Source organism: Temnothorax longispinosus, chromosome 3 (assembly GCF_030848805.1).
Source record: "Temnothorax longispinosus isolate EJ_2023e chromosome 3, Tlon_JGU_v1, whole genome shotgun sequence".
Classification (NCBI taxonomy): domain Eukaryota; kingdom Metazoa; phylum Arthropoda; class Insecta; order Hymenoptera; family Formicidae; genus Temnothorax; species Temnothorax longispinosus.
The window spans coordinates 17801496-17823769 of NC_092360.1; the positions used below are offsets into that span (position 1 = coordinate 17801496).

Consider the following 22274-nt stretch of genomic DNA (forward strand, 5'->3'; position numbering starts at 1 on the left):
CTGCATGTGATTAAATATGGCCATGCAGATCTGGCGAGATAGAATTGTATCCAATCAGATCTGACTTTACTGGAATTTCAGATCTCGTTGTATCTCATTTTATCAAATCAGACATGGTCAGATCTCCTCCATTTTTTCTCGAGCCGACAAATTAAAAGAGGCTGAGAAATTGAAGGAGGCCGAAAAATCGAAAAAAGCCGAAAAATCGAAGGTAGTTGAAAAATTAAAGGAGGCAGAGTAATTAAAGGACGTCGAAATTGAAGGAAGCAGAAAAACTACAGGAGGCCGAAAAGTAAAGCAGGTCGAAAAATCGAAGGAAGCCGAAAAATTGAGAAATGCCGAAAAATTAAAGGAGGCCGAAAAATTGAAGGAAGCCGAAGAACGGAAGCCGAAAAATTAAAGGAGATAAAAAAATTGAAGGAAGCCGAAGAATCGAAGAAAGCCGAAAAATTAAGGGAAGCCGGAAAATCGAAGGAGGCCGAAAAATTGAAGAAAATCGAAGAATTGAAGGAAGTCGAAAATTAAAAAAGGCTGAAGAATCAATAAAATAGTTGAAGGAGACCGCATACGTATTGAGGAAACATTTTACTGTTTTTATTGTTGTAGATAAGGCGCTGAGCCTGGTGGTGAGGTACGACAGGAGACGGAGGACACGAGATAGAAGGAAGATAAGAGGAAAAGCTCGCAAGGAAGACAGATGGAAGGAAACAGAGGGGTGAGCTACAGGAACTATAAGGAACAGAAGGAAGCATACGGAGGAAGATGTTAAAAGGGTTAATAAGGGGAAGGGTTAAATAATTCTGTGAGGTCGCATAATGGCCAGGTTGTTTTGGGAATTGAATGCCATGACTTGTAAAGGTTTTTGGGCCCGTTTTTACTGAAAAAAACGCCTTTCTTGGCACATAGCTGAAATAAAGTTGTATATAATATAAAGCGTTTTTATAACTATTTAATAAACATTATAAAAACGTTTATTAAATAGTTTAAAAAACGTATTACATTTTAAACATTTTTTAAATTGACTTATACGTTTAAAATAAATTTTCAACGTTTATTAAACGTATTTTGAACGATACTGTGTTGCTCGGAATAAAACTTGAATATTCTATTAATGTCGATTGGGATCATTTTGATCCCAATTAATTATTCATATGTTAATCCTGCTCTTTATCGAATTTAATCTGTCTTGAGTTTAATCTTTTTGTCATTTCTCTCGAATCTGGCTAATTTTGTTGCTTTTTCTATAGCAAGAAATACTAATTCCTTGTCGTTTATGATATTAATAATCAATTTCTTTATGGAATTTATCAGTCCGTTTTTGAGAAATTCTTGCATTACAATGTCTTCCACGTCCCGATGACTTTTCTCATTTATAATTTCTTCCACTAGATTTGAAAAAGCTCTTAGAACATTGCGTCTCTCAACATGGAACACTCTGAGGTTAAGAGATTTGTTATAGGTTGTATGACTTTCATCATTAAATCACCGGGAAATGCAATCGTAAAGCGTGAGTCTCAGATAGACCAGGGCTCGTGAAGCATATTTCTTTCCCTTGTCTGTGCCACTCAGTGCTAACGATAATAATGTCTCCGCGCCGCCATGTCGACCACCAACTAATTCTCTCAAATCCTGTTGACTACAAATCGTGTGGAAAACGCGGGCCACCAATTCCTTGCAGTTCTGGCTATCCGTTTTAGCGAGGCTCACCAGAGCGCTGGTCACACCGGCATCCACTAACACGCTCAGTCCTCTTCCCACTACGTTTCTGTATCCCTCAAAATAACGTTCAGCAAATATTACTAATTCTATCATCTTGGGTATGTGTTCTTGCTCGACATAAGCGCTGCATAAGTTTACCAATATAATAGTCAGGCCTAAGATAACCGATTGATCGTTAGTCTTGGCCCGAGCGTGCCTGATTATCATTTTGACGGCTTGTTGATTTTTGATCAACTCTTTTTTGACTTCGACGTGGCTAGTGAGATACGATAGGCCTTTAACAGCCCATTTTATCATATTATTTTCTTCCTGGGAGTTGATCAAGAATCATATGCAAACCTCGGTTATCTTTTTTGTCTCTCTATTGGTGAAGGGATTGATGGTTGCAGAATAGCGTACACAGCTGTCATCGACTCAATGTACACAAACCCACTAACGCTCAAATCCGAATTGAATCATGTTGAGAATAATATAGATTCTCTAATGTATTTATATTTCGATATATAAATACGTTAGCTGTCTTATACTCCATTATAGCGGCATTGTTACCGACTATTTCATTATAGCTGCCTCGTGTGTTACAGACTATTTATAGTTTAAAATATTTCCAAAAACTTTTAAAATGGGGGTCAAAAAATTTTCCAACTACGCCATTGGATAACAAACTTGAGACTTTGCACACTCTCCCACTCTTCTCCCGTACGTGGAAAAATGTTTTCGAGAATAGTTGTGTTACCATTTTTAATATTCCTTATTTTAGACAGATAAACCCTTATTTGTCTTGCACACAAAAACATATTTTTTATCTAAGGACTTACAAAAAACCCTCCATTAAAAATTTCTACTACTGACATATTCCATCGTTATTGTCAACTTGCCATCATTAACTCCATTTCCACTCTCCTCCTCCTCCTCTTTCTCCTCCTTCTCCTCTTTTTCTTCCACTACCACTTGCATCTCTTCAGCGTTTCAAACTTCTTCTTCCTCGTTCATCATCATCTCGTCGACCAACGCGTCGATGCCCAGCATAAAAAGGGATCGGTTAGATTTTTGCTGTTCCTTCATTTTTTACAAATATTTAGGTCCTGGATTTCCAGGGGGGTTATCTTTGGGTTGCTTTACAATACAGCATTTGGATTTTCAGGTTTTCTCAAGTACACTTTTGGTTGTTGTTGTTGTTTTGCAGCTTGAGGTGAATGATTTAGGTTGGGTAATTTGTTATCCATTTTGAATTTTGGAAAAACACCAATATTTTCTTTGGGGGGTTGTTTGTGAACTTTGCACCGCAAAAAAATTGGGCGGAGAAATTCTAGTACTTGCTTTCGACGATTCCTCCTACGCTTGATGATCGCGTGGAGATTCCGTTTTTGAGGGGGTAAAACTTTCGGGTCCACTAAAATAATTTTACTTATAACGGGTTGACTGATATGACAGTGGTCGATCTTCCCCAGACCCGCTCGGGAGTATTTAACGAACAAAAGAAATTGTCACGAGCCCAAGGTGACAGCGAACCGGCCGAATTCGCGACAACGACAAAAACACATTCTTTTACGTGTTATTTTTATGAAGGGCTTACAAAAAATTCTTTATTAAAAATTTCTAGTAATATCATATAACTAGAGGGATTTATTATCGCATCTCAGAAAATTTATTGCTTTATTACTTCTAGCATAAAAAGAGGTCGGTAAAGTTTTACACGAAAACACAATTTTTATCTAAGGACTTGCAAAAAATCCGGGAGTCAAAGGCCGACAAGTCAGTCAGACCCGACAACTCCAACGACTCCAATGCCTACGCCGATCGACCCAAAACCCGCGATGGCGAAAACGAGAACGTCACGAGCTCAAACGTTGAATAAATCCGCGAAATAAACCCGTATTTAATGAACTCTCGGGGATCCTACAGTCGATAGATTACCTTTAAATAAAGAAATAAAAAGAAAAAGGGATAAATGGAACTCGCTACACTTGATGACTTCCTTGATATCTTTGGAATTTACGAATCGGATAGCGGGCTCTTCATGATGTGGATGTAGCCGCGTCCTGGGTTAGATTTCGCGGACAGATTTTAACTCGGAATCGGAACTTAAGCAGCAGAAGAGATTATGATTTAAAAATACCGAGGTTGACTGAAGCTGAGAACAGACTAAAGCTTAAGAGAGCGAATCCAGCGATGTCAGGGTTTATATAGGAAAGTTTAAAGGGTGGACTTTATTGTAGGATGGTCAGTTGCTATTCTGACGATTTTAGTTGGTAGGATATTTTTTCACCCAAAATGTAGATTTGAGTTTTTGCCTATCTCTTGACGAGCTAGGTACAATGATTTTTACGGCTGTTTATTGGCGAGTTTTGTCAAAAAGCTCCCACCGTCGAATTTTGAAGGCACAAGCTCTTTTTCCAGTGACTCACTCAGTTTTTCGCCAAATCAAAATTATACAATAGGCGATGACGCTCCCACGTTGCTCACCAATAAATAATTTCAAAAACTTAAATGTACATCCTGGGTGAAAACTATTACCATTATTCTACCAACAAAAACCCTCAGAACAGAAAAACTGAACAGAAAAACTAAACACATTCCTCAACAAAATTTACCTCTTAAAGTTTCTTATACATATAATCTTTTTCGTCAGTTCAGCTTCAATTCCAGTTCCAGACAGTATTTTTCATTTATTGACTACCAGCTTTTTCTTCAAGTTTTTGCAGGTCCAGTACCGAATCAAACGTTTACTGCGTGCAGTTTAAGTTTAGTAGCGTGTGCTTTGTTAAGTTCTGTGTGCATCATCACCGCAAGACCAAACCTACCAAGTTCCGACGAAGCCTCTACGAGGGTGCAGGGCCTTAACAAATTTACTGTAATCCAAACCGTACAAAACACAACTTTGTATCAAGTACTAATAAGTTAGATTATTTTTTTTAATTTTTTTTTTTATTTGAACGGAAGTCTTCTCTTCAAACTCTCGAATTCCTGGACGTATTTCTACCCTTCAATTTAACCTTTTAAGTTTTTTTATCTACATTTTCACCATCGGTACTTCGGGTTAGCTGATTAACGTTAGCGTCCAGACTCGTATCACTTCCATTCCCGCTACTTCGGGTTAGCTGATTAACGTCAGCGTCCAGACCCGTATCACTTCCATTCCTGCTATTTCGGGTTAGCTGATTAACGTCAGCGTCCAGACCCGTATCACTTCCATTCCCGCTACTTCGGGTTAGCTGATTAACATCAGCGTCCAGACCCGTAGCATTTCTTCTTACGATAAATAAACAAATCCATAAAATCGTCCATAAGCAATCGAGAGACTTGGTCAAGTTGACTTCCAGCGCGGTTATCAATAATTAAATGATTTACAACAATCAAATAAATTTTAGTGGATCCGCGTATTCTCAGTTCTAAACGAAGGAAATCAGTCGCCAAGCACGTGCGGAATCGTCGGAACAGGCGGGCGTGTCGCCAACAATTATTAGAAAACGAAATTTCTCACGCAAATTCGGATTTCCTGCGACCCGCAACTCCATCTCCTCCTCTATCATCTGACAGAGTTAATCGCTCAAACCTGAGGAATTACCTTCCCTACCTCTTGATTGCTTCCCACGTCCGAGCAAACTTCACTTCCTTTCTTTCCTCTCACTTATCGGATATTTCACCACCAATGAATAATCTCGAAATCTGCATGAAAATATCTTACCAACAAACACTCAAAACAGAAAACCTGACACATCCCACGACAAAATCCACTCTTTGAAGTTTCCTACGTAAACCGCGACATCGCAGAACTATCATCAATACCATTTTACCGCCACTATTAGTCACGCTGAGTTCCGAGCTGCTTAATCTTGAACTATGTGTCAAACTTAAATTGTGCGCATTACTTCCGCAAGCCTAAGTGTTAAGGTGATCCTAAAGCCGTGATCCTAGCCGGTTTTTTCCAGTTTTTTTCTTAGCACTAATCTTTTAATTGGCTTTATAGAAATGCAAAATTCTTGTCTAGAATTAAAGTACGCATCAAAATCTAGGTCATGGTGGTCGTATTTATATGTGGTGGTCGTCACGTATAACAAAAAATATTAATTTTTTTTCGTTTTCGATATAAATTCGACCACCATGACCTAGATTTTGATGCGTACTTTAATTCTAGACAAGAATTTTGCATTTCTATAAAGCCAATTAAAAGATTAGTGCTAAGAAAAAAACTGAAAAAAAACCGAAAGAACCGGCTAAAATCACGGCTTTAAGATCACCTTAACAAGTGCATACAAAAGCCATCACGAAGCCACAGGGCCCCAGAAATTTCGAGACACAGTCGAGTAAAAATTAAACCAGTAAATAGTAAGTCCTGTTTTTTTCCCTTTCTCTTTTCTATTTTTCCCCCTTATTAGGGATGATCTATCAAACTCTCAAATCTCCGGGCTTCATTAAATATAAGTTACATTCTTAAATTTTATTTTGGTAACTTGTGGATACCGCCAGTTTAACTCATCGGTGTCGATTTGGTCGATTGGCGTTGGAATTTAAATTTGTCGCGATTTTGCTGTCGCTGCAGGTATGGCTTGACCTATGTCAACCTTCAAACTCTTAGCGTCTCTTTATTTTCGCTGCCGCGGATTCGGATGTTCACTGTCGATATTTGAATTTATAGCGATTTCGTTATTAATATTTCCTTAATTTTGTTTTAGTTGTTACATTTTTTTACATAACAATTTTTATCTCGATACCATTCCAAAAAATGTCGTAACTCAATATATGTTGCAACATACGTAATATAGCGAGGGCTTTGATGTAACAGAAAAAGGATAATAATGAATTAATTTTACAAGTATAATAGTGCTGTTTTCCGACATAAGAGATTCTTGTTGAATCTGGACTACGAACAAATCCCATATTCGTAATTCTGATTTTGACATAGCATAATAGTAATACCAATTCGTGAAGGTTGTTAATATCATATTTTCATCATTGAATCTTGTATTGTTGTTCATATCAGTATTATTAGTTAATTCTAATGTCACATTTTCCGCTCTGATGTCTGAATCTGAGATTAAAATCCCGAAAATGGCAGTCCATAGTAACTGTGTCATAAGAGACTGTGTCATAAGACATTGTTTACTTTTGTCTTTATAAGGAATTTAACCGGACATATTACTATTTTCAATATCACTCAGTCGTAATAAATATCGTGATATCTGAATATAATAACGTGATTTGCTTGATGGCTGAATCGAGAAATGCAGTAGTTCTAATTGCCCAACTGATGATATATCTTACTTGACGCGCGAGAAGAATTCGAATCGGGAATCCGTTTGTCTCTACGTCTTATGTATATGATGTATATGATAGACAATGTGCAATTACGGACTGTAAAATGAAATTACGTTTTCTAAATTTTGAGATCTATAAATTTTGAGATTTTTAGAGTTATAAGAATTCGACATTCAAGTATTTATATACTTTAAATCGTCTAATTTTGACATATATTATATTTGCTAAAATTGAATCACGGCTCATTAGATCGAAATGGGAAATAACATTTTACAATTTACTGTTATAATAATGTACTTGTTTATTTACTATTTTCGCGATAGGCATAACGTACACTACAGAGAAGAATATGCTACTCAATATATTAAGTGAAACACAGCTTTGGGACAACTAACCCGTGTGACTTCTAGCCCCGGTCTCCCCCAATAGAAAATAAAACTACTTACCTGCTTAAGAAAAAATAGAAAAAATTGTAACAGAGCGAGCAAAAACACGATGTGCATTTTTCCAGGTAAAACGAGATTGATATGTTTGAATGGCGGAGAAAGCGATGTTCCATAGATAGTTATTCATACGCGGGTTTAGATTTATAACACATAACAGACAATTTATTCTGACAAGGAAAACTTGGGAACTACGGAACGTCGATATGAATCATACTCTAATACAGTTTGTAGAGGGGAATCCTCTGAGTATATACCTAAAATATTATTGATTATTGGCCAGCTATTTAAAAGTTATTAACAAAAAAAATTTCAGCATAATGTATAAGATCATTGTTATTTTGTTGAGCAAAAAAGCAATAAAAAATAAATAAATTTTGAAATAGTCAAAATTATTGATTTCTCATAAAATATAATGTTAAGAATTTGACGGATAAAAAGTATATTAATTAACAACTAACCTTTTCTCTTACATACGTATATTAATGTAATATTTACACTAGAATGAATCATTAAACTTGTTGGTTTAACTTTATACTAAAACTACGTGCAATATTTCCGACTTATATAAGAGATTATTTACATCTTCTATATAGCTTTTTTATATCTTCCTTATATCTTCTTTGCATTTTCTGAGTATAGAAAATTACTGCAAAGTATCCTCACGTATAATGTACGTGATTACTTTGCATTGCAATTACGCGTAAATGAGTGATGTGTAAGTGATATAATATACACTACCGTCAGAAAGTTTAGGACCGATCTATGTGTTACCATAATTTCCAAAATGGGTTAATATTGTCTAAAACGATCAGGTTTTGCTTATTAGATTTTGATAGCTTGATCCATAAACTATTATTTTTAAAAACCATTACAAGGAATGTATTTTTCATCTATAATAAAAAAATTTTGTTTCTATTGACTCCAAAAATATCCAACTTTTGTAAAATCGCTTTGGGAGATCCCGCAGCGAGAGTGAAAGACTATAGATAACGAAACAATATAAAAACTTATTGATAGGCTGCTTAAACTTTGTGCAAATGTGATCCAAAATAAATGAGGATTTTTTGATGAGAGAAATGTTTAAATATTTTTTATTTACTTTTAGTTCAGAATATTTTAAATCATTGTTTTCTTTTTGTTATTTAATAGTAAAATATAGTTATAAGATTTATTTACAAGCATTTTTAATTAAAAAAAATTGCTTTTATCTTGTTATTTTAACATATATTAATCAATAATCTTGAATTTTCTGTTCGATAATGCATACACAATATGCAATATAAATGTCAGATAAAAAGATAAAATTGATCTTGTTTTGAAAGTCGGTCATATAACATGGAAATTGTATGTTCAAATTATGATATCATAGCTCAGAGATATCGTAACTATTTAAAACATTTTGCATTGAAAAGTGCACACTTTCACGTTTACAGCAATATATTATTATATTATACAACAGGTTTAAATAAAAGTATTATTCTGCTTTTTTATTGATTACTTTTATGTTATTAGAAATATACACGTGTCTTAGGAAGAGCGCAATTATTTTATTGTTGTTCGATAATAAGGTGTATACCGCCCTTCACCGCGAGACCAAATGATTTTTCGTTGAAAACAAATGGCACTGCAGTCTGTGAGTGAGGTTTGAACTTATATTTGAAAAGAAGACTCACGAGTCCAACTTTCATTTGCACGTGTCCAAATCGCGCTCCTAAAAATTAATAACACCAATGGAATAAAACTTATATAAAACGTGCACAAGATGTTAAGAATAACTTTAAATAATAATTTGATAAATAAATTATAAATATATTAATGGATTTACTCATATTTTTACCAATGCAGATTCGTGGGCCTTCTCCAAATGGCAAATAAGCATAAGGATGCCTTCTTGCTTTCTCGTCTGCGTTAAATCGTTCAGGATCAAATTTATCTGAATCAGGATAAATCGATGGATCCTAATGCAGCCTAAGTATTGGTATAAAAATAGAAGTCCCCTTTGGCAGGTGAATGTTCGTTGTCGGTAGATTAATATTTTTGGTACAAATGTGATTCAACATTGGAAGAGGTGGATATTTCCTCAGAGTCTCTGAAATATATAAAAGAAAAGTAATAAAATATATCTCATTCAAAATACAAACTATTTATTTAAACTTACATATTATAATAACAAAATATTTTGGTTATTTATTATAAAATACTTGCCATTTATTACTTTGGTTAGATAAGGCATTTTGTTCATAGCGTCGTAGGTCAGATTATGCTTTGTCAACGTTTCGTCGATTTCCTTGTGAACTTTGTCTTGTATATCTCGATGATGAGCTAATTCGTATAAAGCGAACGTTGCCGTCGCTGTGGAGGTTTCGAAGCCAGCTAGGAAAAAGATAAAACTTTGCGCAATAGCTTCCGCCATGGTAAGCTTATTTATGGTTGTTGCAGGTGAATAAAATAATATAGTTTTTTTTAATAATCTGTTTCAAAAGAAATCTTAATTATTTGATTTATAAAACTGCAACGTGAGATAACATAAGTAAATTTTTAAGACATATATAGGGGAACTATATTAATATAATATGTAATATGTAAAAATGTATATTAACATGTTACGTCGGTGGTCTTCTTGTCATCGTCAACATAGCCTTTCTCCATGAGTTGAATGAGCAGATTCATAAAATCGTGTTTTATCACTTTATGAGCTTGCCTATATATTCTCCCGAAATATATTCGTGTAAAAACTTGTGATGCGTCGATATGTGAGGGGGATGAAAAAGATGTCCATAATTTTTGGAATGGACATAGACAGGATAAATCGTATTATTTTTATCTTTAAAATATTTTTTCCTTGAATTCGATACTCATCATTGTTCGGCTCCTCAATACAATTAGAGCAAATTGGCAAATAACTTTTATATAGTAACTTCTATCGAAATGTACGATACACATTAAAGTTGTTGTAAAATTACATGAGATTAATCATTTGAACAAATAAAGACAGATTGATATATAAAAAATTAAGTAAAAAAATTTTTTTATGTTATAAATATGCTATTTATCCTTCTTCATCCTATAATTATAATATTTACACTTTTTATCTTCAAATTCAGGAGTTTCTATTCTTTGCTGTTTGAAAAACTTTGTTTAAGTAACAATTAAGAAAAATAATTACCTTGCAAATATCTTTTATCTCGATGGAATCTCTCATCTGCGCTTTGTTGTCTAGGTACTTTGCGAGTCCTTCGCTACATTCCTTTATAATCGGGAACATCTGCTTTATTTTTAACGAAGTGAAAACAGGTGTCATCTTGGTGCGCATATTTCGCCATCTCTTTCCATTTATAAAAAACAATTTGTCGTATAACGGATTAATTTTTTCATTGAAGTATAACCCACGATCATGGAAACTTCCAAAGCCATTTGTCAATACTGTTCGAATAAGATCAGGATCAGCGATTACCAACAATAATTTAAAAAACATATATAGTTCGAATGCCCGATGATCCTTATATTTCATGTAGGCATCATGCAAAAATATACCTGTTTATGAATTTTTCTTTTACATAATTATGCGATATTTTTTAAGTGAAAATACAAATTAAAAAAAGAGTAAAAGTGAATATAATAACGGACCCAGTTCCAATGACCTTGAGCTTGACCTTGAAATATTTTGTCATAATCTTGAGTAACTATCAAAAGGTTTTAAGCGTCGCTCGTTGTTTATTAAAAAGTTATTAACAAAAAAATTTTCACAAATTACATATAATTTTCTGCATATACCATGTACGTTTCACGTAATGTATTCTTAACTGCTTTACTCATTTGTTTATGTGTAGTAAATTGAACACTATTAACCTAACCCAAACCAATTGTTGTATGGGTCAGATTTTTCAAATCTCACTTATTTATAACTCAGTGGTAAGGTTAGTAATTTACTGAATGACCGTGTATAGACAGTACACAGTACACATGTAGGCGGGGGAGGAGCTACCGTCTCTCGTAGAAAATAACTAAATAGAAAAAGAAGAAAATACAAGCTAAAATGCACACATAAAAATATATATATATAGGCAAAAACTTCATAACTAATTAGGTCCACTCAATTTTTTTTTTAATATCTCTTACATTAAAGACAGAATTGGTATAGAAAACCCACGTTTTCTGGCCAGTACATCAACTTTTTTTCTAGCCATCCGTTTAAATATAAAGTTAATACTATCACGAGTCTTCTTGATCGAGCGATCTTATTGTCTGACGAAAGCTTCCACGAATCTAACATTAATGTTGTTAAGAAAATACTTTTGAACAATTCCTTTCCAATCAATCTCATCAATAAACACATAAACATCAGAATTAAACAACTTCGGCATAGACGTGACGTGAATAGCACTCCTGTTAATTTTTTCGATCCACGGAGATGCGTCGTTCTACCGTATGTCAAAGGTCTTGGCGAAGATATACGTCTCACACTTAATAACGTTGGCCTCGATACTGTCCACACTGTTCCTAAAAAATTGGACGTCATTATTAAGAGGGGAAAGGACCGTCTCGATAAGAATAATTCTACGGAAGTGGTCTACAGATAAATTGTGATAATTGCTGTGCATCATACATCGGACAAACAAAACGATAGCGTTAAAACGCGTGTTACTGAACATTTTAATGATATCAAGAGACACGGTAATGTCTCGCGCCAAGTATACGCGGAGCGAGACTGACCGTGACTTTTTTACGCGACGCGACGGGTTGCGAGTATACGAGATGTTGAGATCTCGATAACGAGTGAACGGATCAAGTTCTAAGTAGGCTTGATCGATAGCTTGGGGTCGAATTAGGTAAAGAAAGACGATAATAAGCATTCCGTTGTCAGTGTTACGTCCTGTTGACTCCACGATTTCTTTCTTTCGTGGAATCACTCATCTCATCACACAAAACAGACGGAAACCATAAAATAGCGGTTATCAATTGACGAAGCGGATGCACTCCAACTGTCATCGCTCATTAAATGGTAAATGACGAAACCTTCCAGAAAACTCAAACCTAATAAAATAGGCAAATTATATACTTGTTTGTCGCATTCCATCTAATTCCACGAAATGAAGCACGAAATTTCAATTATCTCGAAATTTCGTGGCAAAGGGCGCAATAAATTAAAAACGCCATAAGGATCTGGGTGACCTCTCGGGTCACGGGAGGGCTGATCTCACTGATCTTTTTCCGTGAAACGCAGATTTGACCTAAGACCCACGCCTCGCGGCGATTGATAAAGTTAAGCCTCTGGAAGGGACTGTCAAAGGGCAAGATGATAACGTACTCGTCAATGAATAACCGCTAATTAGAAATTGCTGATAGGTAATGACGATTTTTGGAGAAACTCGCCACCGGATAGGCGGAAAATTGAAATCTACGTCACAATCAGAAGAGAACTCCACCCAATCAAATCGGATTAAAACATAATCCCGCCCCCTTAATTTTGTATAAAAATCGCGATTTTGCGCACTTGGAGCCACATCTGATCCAGTCCGAGACGTCTTGAAACTATCTTTACCAGCCGTATTTATCAATCATCAGCCAGCCGTACTCCTCGCTTAAGCGAAACCAGATTTTTGTCGCGTCGCGAGTAGATTCTGTGCGCGTGTCGATCACCCCGCAGTAACCGAGGGTCCAGACGAAATTAATAGCCACCACTGTCATCCGTTTCACGTCCGGAAGAGTCCGCCGCAGTCACCTGATTCCCCGATAGCAACCGTCAATAGTAAGTCCGAGATACCCGCTCGGTTATCATTATACATCTTTACAGTATGTATATGTGTGAATACCGTATACGAGAACACACATATATATAAATATATACTAATATATATAAATTCATCTTTAAAACTCCTCCCTCATTTTTGAATTCAAAATTATAAAATAATTTTAGTGAATTCGCAAATTCACCGCCGCAAGTCTTTGGGAATAATTATCCGCAATCGGACAATTTGGAACCCGCCCGCATAGTGGAGCGACAGCTCCTAGCTTCATTTTTAAAAAGCAAACGGTTCCCGCATATCGACCACCCTATCCCCGATTCTTTCCCTTCCCCATCTCTCTCACCTGTCTGTTGTTCCCTTGCGTATCGGGTATTCCCCGATACCCCAGAACCATCCCCCCTTTTGAAACCTTCCTACTCTCCAGTTCCTTCCGAGGAACTTGCGGAGTTCCGGGAGAGATCACCCTGCAATTTCTCCCCGGTTTCTTTCGACAAAATTTCTTCCCCCGCCCTTTCTACCTTCACGACCCTCTACCGTGATCGATCGCCTTCTCCCTCCTTCTCTGACTCGAATATTGAGATACTCGAGGAATTCTCCCCCCGAACCTTCTCCCCTACACTCTTAAGCATGTACCGCGTAGTATCTCCAAATTCGAGGTACTAATTTCTAAATGGAAATGACATTTGGAGTTACATGCTGCTAGGAGATACTTTTCCCGGTACAGTAGCACGAGGTACGGAATACACGAGGTACTGATAAAGAAGGAGGTACCAATTGGAGGTACCGCACTTATAAATTCACGGTACAATTTTTTAGGAGATACAGTTTTAGGAGGTACAGTTTTTTAGGGGGCTTCCCGTATGTACCCCGTACATACGTACCTCGTACGTACATATGTACCTCGTACAAATGTGTACCTCCTACATATGTACCTCGTACAAAAGACATTCGCAAAGCACTCGACGCGGACGCGTGCACGGACGTGTCATAGGAGGTACAGTTTTAGGAGGTACAGTTTTTTAGGGGGGTTTCCGTATATACCTCCTACATACGTACCTCGTATACGTAGCCAACCATGGCATGATCGCGACATTTGTTGAACGAAAGACATTCGCGAATAGCAGCGGGCAATATTATATCATATATCCAATTCGAAACTTTATTACTCTTTTTAAACTGAATTTGTTTCTTAAGATAATTTTTGAAAAATTATATATTTGCGCTGGTATGACATATGTAGACTATATATAACGTTTACTTCAAATTAAGAAGTAGTCGACCACGTAAGGCAGTTGGCTCACGATGCAGAGGTCCCGAGTTCAAATCCCACCAAGGTAAGTGTGTTTTTCAAATACAAAAAATATTTATAATCATAGACTGCATCTTAAGAAACATATTTAGTTAAAAATAATAATAAATTTCGAAATAAATAATTTTTTTTGTCGGGTGAATATTCGTTGCCCATAACGTACTTCCTAACTTCGAGGTACCATGTACCTCCAATTTTTGGCGACACATGCTTAAGAGTGACTTATGTCCCTCGTAATTACGTAGGGACAAAATTTTAACATGTACCTCCAATTTTTGGCGACACATGCTTAAGAGTGTACCGTAGAGATAATTTATGAGTGTATAAGTTTATAGACCGATAATTATTTATTGTACCGTAACTATAATATTACCGTAAATAACTATAATTCTTGATATTTACACTAAAGATTATATTACCAAATTAATGTTAACTTTATATTAATTTACCCACCAGATGCATTTTGACGGGGAGAATATCGATTTATAAAAATCCTCCCCGATCCTCCGAATTTGTGTTACATGCACCCGTACTGGAACAAATGTCATTCCACACGCACACACCACACTCCCACGTGCATATATATATATATAATGATTTTTAATTTATAATGATATTTTGTTCTTTTCCTTTTTGTAATAAATGTTTTAATTATTTTGATCAAATTAAACCCAATGTTTATTCTTTATAAATAAAATCTCACCTCTCATTACCTCCCTAAAATCGCACAAGGTCCAATCCCCGGTAATAGGGATATTATATCCTTGACCGAAAACAGGACTGCGAATGCACGAAAACTCTCGGTAAGCGTAATAGCGTCCCTTCTGGACGTTGACCCACGACTGAAGTTTTCCTGAAAAGTGCATTCGACTCGAGGCACGCGCCCTTCTAGCGTGAACCCGAGATACCATAAGATCTCGTTACGTCTTCCCATACCCCCTCCCATGGATAGCCTTTCCTTCGCTATCCGTCGAACCAATATATATATCTAAATTCCGGGGTTCTGACGTAACATCAGCAAACATCGCGTTTCCCACAGTCATGATTTCATCAGATAGTCTGAGGTGGAAATATTGCATAGGGAAAAGAACAGAAAAAAGAGAGAAATCGCGGAAATGTTTTTAATAAAAAAAAAATATTTATATACGATTGATCTAAAAAAAGACACTGATAATTTAAACCCCATATACGACAACGTCATCTTGAGTGTATAATTGTTTTATTTTTCTGCTGTTGGGTACTTTGATAAAAAAACTCATAAATTATCTTTATTGCTTATCCCCGCAGGGTTTGCAAGGCGTTTTTATAAGGAACGTTACCCAAACCTTTACACTACTATCTTTTCTCCTCTCACTTTAACCCTTTGGACCAACGGCTTAACGTCTCTTTCCGAAAGACGGAGTTCAGTTTGCTCCGCACAAAAGCCTATCTTGCACGGAAGGGCGCAGCTTCGGAAAAACATTCCATGTTTACATGGCTCTAGTGGACTCAAATCTGGTTCCTCAGATTACAAGTCTGGCGCTCTACCACTAGACCACACTGCCGCCCTGGGTACTCTGATAACCTTGTTAATGTTTAACATATACGAAACTGCCAGTTTGTTCCTGACTCCCATCGTGTGAACATGAGTCGCTGTGTGGCTCGTAAAAATTGTGATATTTTCGGTATATATATTGCAACTCGCTAGCATGATACGCTATGCTAATTTTGGTGCCGTCGTGGGATATTTTCTGTGTAAATAAGTACTCTCTTTTTTATTTTCTGGGGTTTGAACATCACTCTATTAGTTATTAATTTTCTAGTCTCTCATTTGTGATGTTTCTGTTAAAATTTCATAAGCACTAAACTGAGAATGTGCCGACGATGGTACTCGTTTCCTCATCAGGTATTTGAATTTTTGCTCCTTAAAAAATTTTCGCATTGACTTAAAGGAATTTTTTTTATACTTTCTGAAAATTTTAACTTTTAACTCTTAAATTATAAATTTTAACTATTGACTATGTTATTTGACCTCACGCTGTAATTTATGTATTTTTGCTTTGTTAGATCACTTGATAAGGACCCGAATCCTGGGTTGAAACGTCGTGAAGTTTTTATGTACCTTTGCCAATTGTTGTCGATATAAATATATTCTTTTGATTTAATATCGCTTCTAAACTTCAATCTCCAAGTTTACCCGTGTCGCCTGTGTCATCTCGTATTTTTCTTCTTGCACGAGGAATTCCTCTATGCAATCGCGGCACTGCCGGACTGGTCTCAGGCCTAAAATCACCTCCCCGCACTTGGAACAACAGAACTTAGTCAACGGCGGCGGGAGTCCGTGCCTCGGCGAGCTGAGGGCGTGGTACCCCCATTTGATCTCGTATCTATCGACTTCGGGGATGTCTTCGTCGTCTCCGAGTGGTGGCAGCTGATCCAAATAACCACCCCCTCTTCTCCCTCAGGGTCGCGAAGGCACCCGCTATCTAAGATGATTCTGTACGTGTCCTCATGCTTCTCGGGGAGAACTCCGTCGATTGGCCCATAGTTCTCGTTTCTCTCTTCTTCTCCTCCTCTCGTCCGGCGTCGGTGGTCTCATTTTAATACTATTTTGGGTGTATATGCGTTCGTGTTAATTTTAAATCGAATGTATGCATATATGTATAACATAGCTGTTTTATTTAATGTTTACCTTAACCTCTTGCGCACTTAAATAATCGTTGGGGATCTTCGGTTGCGTGTTCCTTGCGAGTCGAGATCGTACTGACCATCGCTCGAGTTTTCGGATTTTACATTTGTTCTTAACTTATTGTTACTTAAATTCGAAGCGGGTATCCGAGTGTCGAATTTGCTGGGATAACCGCGCCAGCTAACTAACACCTGTTTATTAGCGCCGCGTCCTCTGGTCTTTATCACGCGATCGACGATAAACTCTTCTTCCCGCAAGTTTTTCTCAACTTTAGCTAATTCCTGTTCGTAAAAAATGCCGCCTATGACCTCATCCGCTAAATCGCTCAGTTCGTACACGCGTGGTTTTCGCCACTCGAGAACGCGGTGAATTCGAAATATCTCTTCACTCCACCTCGCCTTGTATCCTTTCTCGAAGGTGGCTTTTGTTCTACTGACGCGAACGAGTTCTCCGACGCTGTATTTAGCTTTTCGTGCGAGTTTCATCTTTTCGCTCTTCCTCCATCGCCGAACTATATTTTCGCGCGCGACACGAGCGTTTTCTCTCGTAACGACAGCCGGCTGCATTCTGATGGAGGAATGGCGTAAAATAGCGCCACATTCGCTCCTTCAACGTTCTGTTCAAGCGCTCGACGACGGCAGCTTTGATATCCGGATTACGGGCCACGCGAAAACAAATGTCGCTTTCTTCCAGTAACTTTTGCAACGGACGCCCAATAAATTCTTTACCTTTATTCGTTTGTAAGTATACCGGTACGCGCCCGTCGCTTTTCGAGAGCACGCGCTGGAAAGCCGTCGTCACGTGCTTACTCGTTTTGTCTCGTAGCGGTTCTATCCAGGCATATTTACTAAGTACTATAATTCCATCTATAATTACCAGAAGATACGAATATCCGCGTCGTTGTAACTTTTGAGATTTCGGAGCTCGATCAAATCAGCCTCCCACAGATCGTCGATATTCGACACGGTGTAATGCAACCGTGGAAATTTTCTGCGCGATGGACGATGCAACGTGTAAGCGTCTTGCGTTTTGAGCCAACGCGTGACTTTGTTACGAAAGAAATTCGGTTTAGTGGCGCGCGTCAGATTATCCGTTGCCGAATAGCCCGCGTAATGTCGCGGATCGTAGTAGAATTTTTAAAGTTCCGTCATTTCTGTTTACTCCAATCGATCGAGTAAGCGTCTTTTCTTCGCCTGCTGCAAATCAACGGTACTTTTCGATGTCTCTGTCGGTGTGGAACTCCTGGGAGGTCGAAATGTCGCGATATTCGAAAAACTAGCGGTTAATAATTCCTTATTTGTCACTAGTACCGAGGGGACGTTTAAAACGCGAAGTAATCGTGCGAACTGAAGTCTCCCCGTTGCTTTCACGGTTTTTCTTTCGCGCATAGCCTCGTTTATCAGGTCGTCGATATTCGAATCTTTTATAACGCTGCCGTCTATAGTCATGACTTCATCTTCGTTCCAGCTAATTCTAATCGGAACTGCTTTATCGAACAAATACTTTATCAGTAAGCGAGCATTTGCGCGATAAGTTTTTGGTACGTTATCCAGTATTCTTTTAGTGCTTTTCGACATATCAAAATTACTTTCGTTTGACGCGACGGCATAAGTTATTCACTCCACGTAACCGTACGGAAGTGAATAACGATTATTGATAAATCTACGTTTTACCAATACCGGTGCACACGTTTTCGTTTCTTCGCGAGTTATAATTTCGTAAAACGCGGTGCGCCGAATTGCACTAAAACGCAGATTTATCGCCGTTCCCGCCGACAACGTTCTTTCTTCTCTTCCTTCTCCCTCTTCCTCTCCTCTACCCTCTTTCTCTCTCTTTGTATTATTAAGTTTTTAATACTATTGAAATTTACAGCTAAAAAATTCCTATAATTTAAAGTAATACCTTTTACTTTACACGACTCTACAGTACGTCCGTCCGGTGTACGAACAATATAAGCGTAGAATTTTGGTTCGCCCGACACAAACGACTCGATATAGCTGCCGCGGCCGTAGCTCTCGAGTTCGTCCGTCATGTCGCTGAAAAAGTTACCGGTACGCGGTTTGTACTCGTTCGGATCGCCTGTACTTAAATATATACAAAAGTCGGTATCGTAATATAAAACACGCCTATTTAATGCTTCTAAATATTCGTATAGTTTTAAGCGCGCTTGTGCCGTCGTGTACGCCGCGATCACGACATTTGTCAACGGGAAAGCCACGACGGTCTTTTCTCGTAGCCGCTATGAAGCATATATCACCTCGTCATTGACGGGTAATATGTCGATTATCTCGCGGTTGGGACTCGTGAGCAAAGTCATGAAACGCTGACAAGATTTCACGACCTCGGTCTTCGGCAAATTGGTTCGCTGCCCGAATTTCCCCCAGAAAGAATTTAAACAGAGTTTCGCGACCGAGCGCAGGCCAGGATTCCAGACGATATTGTTCTTATCGAGAACAACACCCTCGGTTTTCGCGTAATCTCGCAGGTATTGTTCTTTTGTCTCGTCATCATGGCAATCGCTCGGCCACTCACTAGTTTCTTGTTTTAATTTTAAAAATGTATTTATGTATTTGGCGAACAAACCGCCCTGCCGAGTACCGGGGTCATATCGTGCAACTTTATATTGCCATATTTCGCTCACATTTGTCACGCGATATCCCTTCCCGATGGCTTTGCGCAATTCGACGGATACCCAAGTACCCTCAAATTCACGATTGGTGGGATTATCGTGAGTGTACGCGGCCTGCGAGAACGTTTTGCAGCAGCTACGGCATAACCCAAACAATAATTCTCCGCGTACGTGATATGGGAGTACCGGGTGAAAAAGATCGCGCGGTGGAAGTACTCGACATCGGATAAGACCTTCGATGGAATCAAAATTATAATTCGGTGCATTCCGATTAACGCTCGACATTCTTCACCGATAAAAATATCGGGGTGACCGATCGGAAAAGCACCGGTTTTCAATACGTACGGATACAGAGAGCATACGTCCACGTAACGTATTTTCTCCGTACCCCGAGTTTCGCGTCGGGTGATTTTCTAGATAATCTTTCATCGCCTGATTTTCGCGCAACTCACGGTCGAAAGCGCACTCCCACATCTTCGTCACGAGGTACCCCCTCCTTCGGAGACGACATGTCATCGCGAGTGTTCGTTCGTAGCGCGCGTTGATCGTGTCCTCGCGATTCGCGGTCGACGGGGTCGAATGAATTCTATCGCGATTCACTTGAAAACATGTGGGACATCCGTGCCAAAAGCAACCGTGAAATTGTAGTACGTAACGTCGCGTCTCGTTGTCGTCGTCGTCATTAGTCGGTGTCTCGTAATATCCGTCAACGCGCGTGCCATCAATTTTATGCTCGCGCCCTCGCCCTGCGTGAATTATGGGATGTCCGAGTTCGTGCTCCATCCACACTAACCACTGTAGAGCTTTACGTGAGTGATTATCGACAAATTTATATTCTCCCGCCGGAATGATTTCTATTTCTTCCTTAATTGCGCAGAAAGTTTTTGCGAAAAACACTCATGCACGTGGAAGCGATAGTCGTGCATTCATTAAACGGACACACGTTTCCGCATTCAAAAAAATTTTTCTGAAAGTCATGCACACGCGTCGAAGAATATCCACGTCGTTACGGCAATATTTAATAATTTTACTTTAAAAATTAAAAATGAAGTTGTTACGCGTCATCTCCGCGTGCCACGAAAGAAACCGTTCGCGTTCTTCCGCTTTTAGGGTATCGGACCGATATAATCTTGATTTTCGCGAGTGTTAAACAAATGTGGAAAAATGCCTTTATCCGATGTATCCTGCAGCCCGAAAGCTTTAGGTAATTCGGATAATTTCATCGGCATATAATTTAAGCTATCGATAAATTTTGTATGTCCGACCGTCATCACGACAATTTTCGTTCCGTTTAAAATTACTTGTGGCTCTTCCGTCTTTTCCGTATTTTCGACTAAATATTTTAGAATAAATTGTGCGTCGAACGCTTTCGCATTATGCGCGATGTAAATAATTTTTTTGTAACACTTTGTCGTTCGCGTTGCAAAATCGACGAACTCTTTTACAGGATTGCGACGAAATATAAACTCGCGCACTTCGCACCAACAGCATCGCTCCGACATGTCGTCTATCGCAGCGCACGTTTCGCAAATCTGTTGCGCGACGCAGAGAGTCGGTACGTGAACTTCGACGTTTTTCGTACCTTCGAGCGTCTTGTCTTGACGCGTTTCGAAATCATAGAACACGAATGCGACGCGTTCTTTTTTGTTATGTTTGTTCGTTGCATCCGCGCCGACATTTTCGTCTCTAAACGATGCCTCTCCGTGCCAACGTAGTACTCGTACGAGCCCGGGTCTTCGTTTACGTCGGCATTACGTCGAAGAGGCCGCATAAAACATAAATAATTAGCGGACTGCAACGAACAACACGTCTTGCAATACGAAAAGCCGCATTCGTATCGCGAACCTCTCTTGACGAATCGCCCGCAATTATCGCAAATCTTCACGGAACTGCAGACGCTCGCGAGCGATTTACCGTCGTAAGATTTTTGCGCGAGATGACGTTCGAAACACGAGTTTCCGAAAAACGCACGATTACATGCCGCGCACTTAACAATTTCTACTTCGGGATTCTCGCACGAGGGTGCGGCGTAACAACGCGGACATTTTTTGGAACAACGATGTCCTCTGTCTTTACGATACGCAGTGTTGCACGACACGCAAAATTTTTTTGAATACCGGCGGCAGCATTAAATTTAATATCGGATTGTAATGGTGCAAACGCTCGTAATACATTATATTTAAACGGCACGTAGGTTCGCGTTCTAACGAGGCGAGTAATTCACTACCGTCGTACAAAGGATTCTCACCGCTACCAAAGTTGCTGGAATTATATACAATTATGGCTATATTTTCATTTGCGAAGAAACGTTGAAAACGCGCGACGTTGAGAATTCCGCACCCGTCTTCGGGTATCGTAACACCGGCGTTCCTCACTAGTTCCAACGCTAATTCACGCTGAAGCGCGGAAGTCCGGCACCTTACGGTATTCCACCTGTCGTGCAACACTCCCGTACGTAGATTTCCGCGCTTGCGATAAATTCGTGCCAGTACGAGAA

General features: G+C 38.5%; 1 pseudogene; it reads right to left on the reverse strand.

Moving 5' to 3' along the window:
- Positions 1 to 18305: 18305 nt before the first annotated feature.
- LOC139810099 (uncharacterized) lies at positions 18306 to 20062 on the reverse strand (annotated as a pseudogene).
- Positions 20063 to 22274: the final 2212 nt, after the last annotated feature.